At 38.9% G+C, this 6617-nt stretch overlaps 1 long non-coding RNA gene across 1 annotated transcript; it reads right to left on the reverse strand.

Annotated features, from left to right (window-relative positions):
* Positions 1-2437: 2437 nt before the first annotated feature.
* Positions 2438-6323, reverse strand: LOC120434503. Its single transcript, XR_005609129.1, has 3 exons — positions 6190-6323; positions 3445-3629; positions 2438-2809 (listed from the first exon to the last, which is right to left on the reverse strand). It is a non-coding gene; the product is annotated as an uncharacterized LOC120434503 (long non-coding RNA).
* Positions 6324-6617: the final 294 nt, after the last annotated feature.

Genomic DNA, 6617 nt, shown 5'->3' on the forward strand with positions numbered 1-6617 from the left:
CTTTCATGTCAACTGGTTGCAGAGAAAAGGGAGCTGTTGTTCTCTCTCTCGCCTTTTTTTCTCTACCCCTTGAGTTGCTCCACTTTCACTTTAGAGAAGTCTTAAAGCTCTTCCGCTTTGTTTTGTGGAATGAGAATTTTATTGTGATGCTGTGTAATTATTTTTTTTTTTTAAAGAAAAGAAAACCAGCCTCAGATTCTACGGGCAAATGCTTGGTGCTGCGATTAAAATAAACACAATATGGACTCAAACCCAGAGAAATAGTAGTGCTCCACTTCTCCACCTTTGGCCTGAATTCTCTCCGTGGTGAGCATCAGGCAGCCTGCAGCTGGAAGTGTTTCTGTGGTTTGGCCAGGTGTCTCTTTGCGCTGCCCGTGACAAGGCCTCAGCGGGGCCTGGGACTCAAGTCTGGGAGCAGGCTGGAGGCATTGAGAGAGCTGGCTGCCCCTCCGTGATCTAAAATCTCCCGCAGACCCACCTGACTGGTGGTCAGCTGTAACTGATACAACACGATAGCAGAGCTGGAGGGGGGGAAGAGAGAAAATTAAGATGTGTGTGAGCATGTGGGGAAGAGGCAGGGAAATGTAGACATGTGGAGAAAAATGTGGGAAAAGAAAAGGAGAAAGGGGTTGATGGAAATTTTGGACAAATTCTTCAACTTAAAGAGGCCCGTTGGTTGAAAATATGGAACACAGACTTTAATACGGTTTCCAGGGGCTTTGGCAAGCAAAGATGAACATATCAAGTAAAAAACACAGTATCTGATATCGGCGCTGTTCTCGATGGAGAGTGAGTGCGGGGTAAGAGGAGCTGCAGTGTTTCTAAAACCATTCAGCTGGGCTTTTTTAAGGGACCCAGCTGTGCGCCCTGGAGGTCCTGAGCTCTAACTGGGGAAAAATCAGCACAGTGAGGCCAGGCTGCCGCTTCAGAGCCTGGTTAGCCATGACCTGATGTTCCAGGAGGCTCGGCGAATTGATGGGCCCCAGGAGGGTTGTCACAAGGGCCAATGAACAATCATCCATTCATCCCTGCAGCCACGGCGAGAGGGCAAACACTCTGCAGTCTCACAAAACTTGCAAAAAGGCTTCAAGTGGAAACTAGCAACATGTGATTGTTTTTGGTACTTGAAGTGGCGCAGAAGTTTTGGTGAAAAATTAAATATTATAAATATTTTTAAATATTTTTATTGGGTATCGTTTTGTTTCCACCTACATGGAAATTCTCCGGCAAGCAAACTTGGCTTTCAGTTTTGAAATTTTAAGAACTCCAAATACGCTTATATTATCCCATAAATACGACTGGTATATTTTTGGATTATGTGGCTGAACTGGCTTGAGCCCATCACGCCTCATCTGTCACGACTACAAACTGCTGTTACATAAGACAGCTGAGCCGGTCCAGACATCAAGACCGGTCTTTATGTGGACAAAATGGGTGTGTTCACTGTGTCCCTTAGCCCAAATCCATTTACCATGTCTGCATCAGCCAACTTTTCTAATGCTTTAGTTGCTTCTTTTTAAAGTGTCTTTCACTCCCAAAGATGAGGGGCTCAGAGGTCAGCGGCGCATCGGTTACATTTTTCTGTGACTTATACCAGCCAGTTATTTATAGAGCAAGAACAAATATACAATGGAAGGCGAGTGGTGGGTAGGTTGGGTAGGAGGCAGGCTAAGCCCAGGAACATCTGTCCTTTCAAAGGCATCTCCTCCTTGGTATGCTCAGAATCCACTCCAGGGGTGTCGGCACTTCACTCTTAGTCAGAGAGCTGGCATGCTAGTCAAAACATAGATGAAAAGGAGGGGGAATGAACATCCTCATCCGAGCCTATTCTTCCATATCAAGAAGTGCAATGTATGTTTCCAAAGTCACCCAACTCTTAACAATACTAGGTTGGTCTTATGTAACAGACAACATTGTCCCCTTTTGTCAGTGCCGGGAAGAAACTCACAACAAAAGCAAAACACAAGGTGCAAGAAGAGAAACCACAGTGAGGGGTTGCAGGATGAGGATGGGTGGGTTAGTCTAAAGACGGTTTCACTATAAACATGACTTTACCAGTTACGTTTTCTGCTGACACCAGTATAATTTTCCTTTTAAGAGCTGCAGCCACACAGCAGCCACTCGGCCTTACAGTACGACTGGTCAACGGATAAAACAGAACTCATTAGAAGATCTTTGTGATTAATTCCACAGTTTGGCTTTGTGCTGTTTTTCATGTCACGTGATGTCTTCTCTGATGAGGGCAGGATGTATGTATGTGTTAGCGTGTACGCACAGACTCTGTTTAGTCTGTCTGCGTCAGAGATGCTTCATGACACGCTCATAAATTCAACAGCGATGGCAGGCCCACCCCGACCTCTCACTCTCTATTTCTTTGTGACAAGCATGGAAACAAGCAAACACACACACATTAGAATACACGCAAATGGCATGACGATGTCAACACCTTTATTGACCACAGAGAAATGTGACCTTTTGGGAACTGGAGAAATAATTCATATAAAATTCCTGTTTGACACGAACATAACAATATACTTACAGGACGGTTTAGTCAAAGTGCAGCACAGTAAGAAAGATCATCCAAAAATTATTCAGCTTGTAATGTTTATATATTTCATCCTCAAACTTATTTCAGTCCAAGCTTTTATAAATTCATACGTTTACTAATACTGTTTTTATATAGCAAATAATCAAATAAAACAAAGCAAAACTGGTTAAAAAAAAAGAATTAGTTGTGTGAGATTTCTTCTTTTTCTTCTCTTCTTCTTCTTCCTATGGCCCTGGTGTGTTTTACTTTCTCAGCCATGCTCTGCAGAACAAGTGAGGGCACTTTGAGGATGAATAGCAGACTAAATAAACTCGCTGAAAGCAGCAATGTCACATACTTGAACTGAAGGAGAGATGTAATATTCATGAAGCTGTAAACCTGTTTTTACACTCTATAATGTCTGCTCACGGAAAATTTCCAAACCTATTATGTAAATTCCATCACAAAATTAATAATTCATTCATTTTATTATTATTTTATTATTATCATAATCCTGAAATTAAATCCAACAAATATCTGTTCGAGGCCTTATTTTATGGGGCTGCTTTGATGTTTTAAAATACGTGTAAATTTTAACATAACAAAACATATTTTTCGGGTTTGTGTTTTTTTTTTTTTTGCTGTTGTTGTTGTTTTGTTGTTTTGTTTTTTTAGTATGAATAAAATTTTACCTGCCAGCTTTAAGGCAGATTGTGGATTGATCCAAATTTGAACATGTTTAATTTCACATGTAAATTAGCCATGACGTCTGTTAAATAAAAGTAGTCTAAAAATAGCTCACTCATTACTTTAAAATCGTCATAAAAACAAGTGATTCGCCTTTCCGCTCCGGTTATCCGACAATCCTTAAGTTTAAAAAGTTACTTTACAATCAAAGCTGCTGAATCTCGACTCACCTCATTATGTTTTTAATCCACTGTAGGCTCTGAAGGCGGTCTACGCCACCTCTTCAGGTCGTGCTAAATTCCGCGACCTGATCCTGGTTTGTGCGTAACTGTCAGCGACGAGGGGAGAGGCATCAATTAGAGATCTAATACAGTCCCGATGGGGTGGACTGCGCCGCGCTGGATCTGCGCCATCTCTAAACATCAACACACACTCAACATTAAGGTCTGGCCTTAAGGGAACACATGCTTTAAAAAAACATATATATATATATATATATATATTTAAAAATCAATTACTAGATAAACCCCACAGGCCTAATCTTTATTTTATTTAATTAAAATCCCTTAATTAGAGGGGGACAATAGGACTTGTCTCTTTTACATAAAACATGGGCTGTATTTATTTAAAATTGAACACGGAAATTGTTAACCTTTTAGCATACTGTTAAAGAGATGTGGGAATTTTTATTCTAAATCCTATTTACAGGGAAATCATATTTATATTTTTGTTTTAGTTCACTTGTGTTTTGTTTGAAATTTGTCCATAATATGTGTACTAAGCTGGGCTGTATCTTGTAATAATTGAGAGTAAAATTTCAGTGCACTTTGAGTAGTCCAACATAACAACAATATTTGGCCTAGTTCGTTGTTTTCATTATTTTTCTTTTACATTACCATTGTGTAATTAGCCAAAACACAATCACACACTTCCATACTAAAATACTTTTATTCCTACAGTAAAATATTTATTTATATAACAAATAAATAAATGTTTGTAGGTTTTACGTTTATCTAAAATAAATAAATTAAAATAATGTCCCTCCTTTTTTTTTCTTCTTTCCTTAAAAAAAATCAGAAATTATGTTAAATAACAACTCGTGAATATTAACAAATCATCTTGGCTCAATATATTACGCAAATGGAAAATTTAAACAGAGTTGTCAAATGCCTGTGTAAAAAAAAAAAAAAAAAGTTCACCCTATAATTACATTTTAAGACTGGTGGAAGGGGCCTGCAGTGAACTTGGGCCTCACCAGAGACTCAGATGTACTCAGATGTACTCTCACACAGTTGCACTGCTGTAAATAATAAATGTCACCAAAATCAGGGGTCAGGATCAGGGTACGTGACTGCTCATGTTGTCATGTTATTGAAAGCCTGTATACTGAATGTGGGTTACTTTTTAAATTGCACAGAAAAAAAATGGAGCATATTATCACTCTAGTATATCATCCATAGTCGCCTATTGTTAAATTATAAAGAACCGGTTCTGAAGTGTAATGCAATCAACAAAATCTGCCAGTTTTTCAGGATGGGGAAAGATCAGTAAGCAGCATGTTGTCACTTGTCTAGTAGCGTAGTGCCACACAATATCAGCAGACTGTAAACAATAGCAGCAGCTTTCTTATAACAACCGCTGAGGTGACCTATGGAGTAAAATATTTTTGGCTGAGTGAAAACAACAGCTTTAATTGGAGAGAGAGTGAATGCGTTGAAACGCACAGAGACGTTTGCAGGATTTCCACTGAACTGAAATGTGATATCCAACACATGCCATGGAACTTCTATTCTTCATCTGCCCGTGCTTGTCTTTGATGCTGTTGCCAAAGCTGTCAGTGTAATAAACTTCTAAGAACCTGTGGAGATATGCATTACTGAGGTATTACACTTCAATTCATTTCAATGACAAACAATTATTGTGAGTGGTTTTAAGATCAAAAGCAATAACTTGTTTGACACTGAAATAACAGGGTCATACTAGCATCTAGTGCTCTTTGTAGGTATTATTTTGCTTTAATTTGACCATTATCTATTTATTTATGGATCCACTTTTTTTCTTTAATTTGCATTGAAAAAAATTGAAGCTGGAAGTTTAAATCATATTTTTACCCTTTTTTCTAAAGGTATTTGATTAAAAAGTGATAATCAATATCTCTTTTCAAACAAACATATTTTCAGCATATCAAATATCGATTAACAATCGATTAAATCTCAAATGCTCAGACCTAAGAGACACCTATGAGCTTTTGAGCTGTAGCTCGGTGATTTAGGTTGAACTTTGTAATCTTCAAGTCAACATCAACATTGCTTCAAGGTGGCACAGCGAAGCGGTGTTGATGACACATTTTAAAACATTGGATCTGAGCACTAATTGAGGTTATAACCTAAAAAAAACCCTTCTACTTGCCTTATCAAGTACTATTGTTTTGTCTACGAAGATGCCAAATGAAATAAAACAAGTAGACTGTCAACTACAGGAAAAACAGAAGCAAACCTACTACTCATCCATATCCCACGCTTATGGTCTGAACTATGCAACGCACCAAATATTTAGAGTAATAGCTGGTTACTGTGCTATCACCAACACCCAGAGCTGTCAATCTGCACCCTGGAGCTAATTAAAAGGGCTGTGGCATTTTAATTGTTTGCATACACTTTGAAGGCAGACTGGAACAGTCAGGTGAAGGGCATGGCAAGCATTCCTCCTTAAATCACTCCCCTGTGCCAAAATGCTGACACCACACCAAAAATGCTTTAAAAAAAGGGCCCTCTGTGTGGCCATAACAGACAGAGGGAGAAAGAATCATGATGAACATATTTTAAATATGTGATTTAATTAAACGGCAAATCATCAGCTTGTTCAGTTTTTCATTAAAGATATCACCTTTCTGCTAAAGCCCATTTGCCTTCCATGAAATGCCATTCATACAGTCCAAATGATATAAAACATGTCCAAGTAATGTCATTACTTACAGTGTTATCCACGGCTTGTATCCCATCACCAGCATGTGTGTGGCTTCATCTTCTGCTCACTACATTTCTTTGTCTTTGTCACTTCTGCCGTTGTTCCCTTGCGTTTCTACCTTCTGAACGTCCTGACACTAAGATGGAGCTGGCATGGAATAAAAGACACATTCTAATTGTGTTGCATGGGACCCCAGGGCATTAGCTGCTCTGGCCTCATGGCTCTCTGCTGCCACCTGTCTGTTCCTAAAAGATCACATGAAGAGCTTGCATGAAGACCTGCAGAATTTGCTGAGTAATGCAAAGAGATCACATTAAAGTCGTTTGCTGTTGTAATTTTTTATTGCAATCAAATGTCAGAATTTGACTTTGTCAGTATGATGAGGGGAAATTCAATTTTCTTTATTCTACACTTTTATGGGCCCCCAAACTGATAC

The sequence above is a fragment of the Oreochromis aureus genome, linkage group 18, assembly GCF_013358895.1.
Source record: "Oreochromis aureus strain Israel breed Guangdong linkage group 18, ZZ_aureus, whole genome shotgun sequence".
Classification (NCBI taxonomy): Eukaryota; Metazoa; Chordata; class Actinopteri; order Cichliformes; family Cichlidae; genus Oreochromis; species Oreochromis aureus.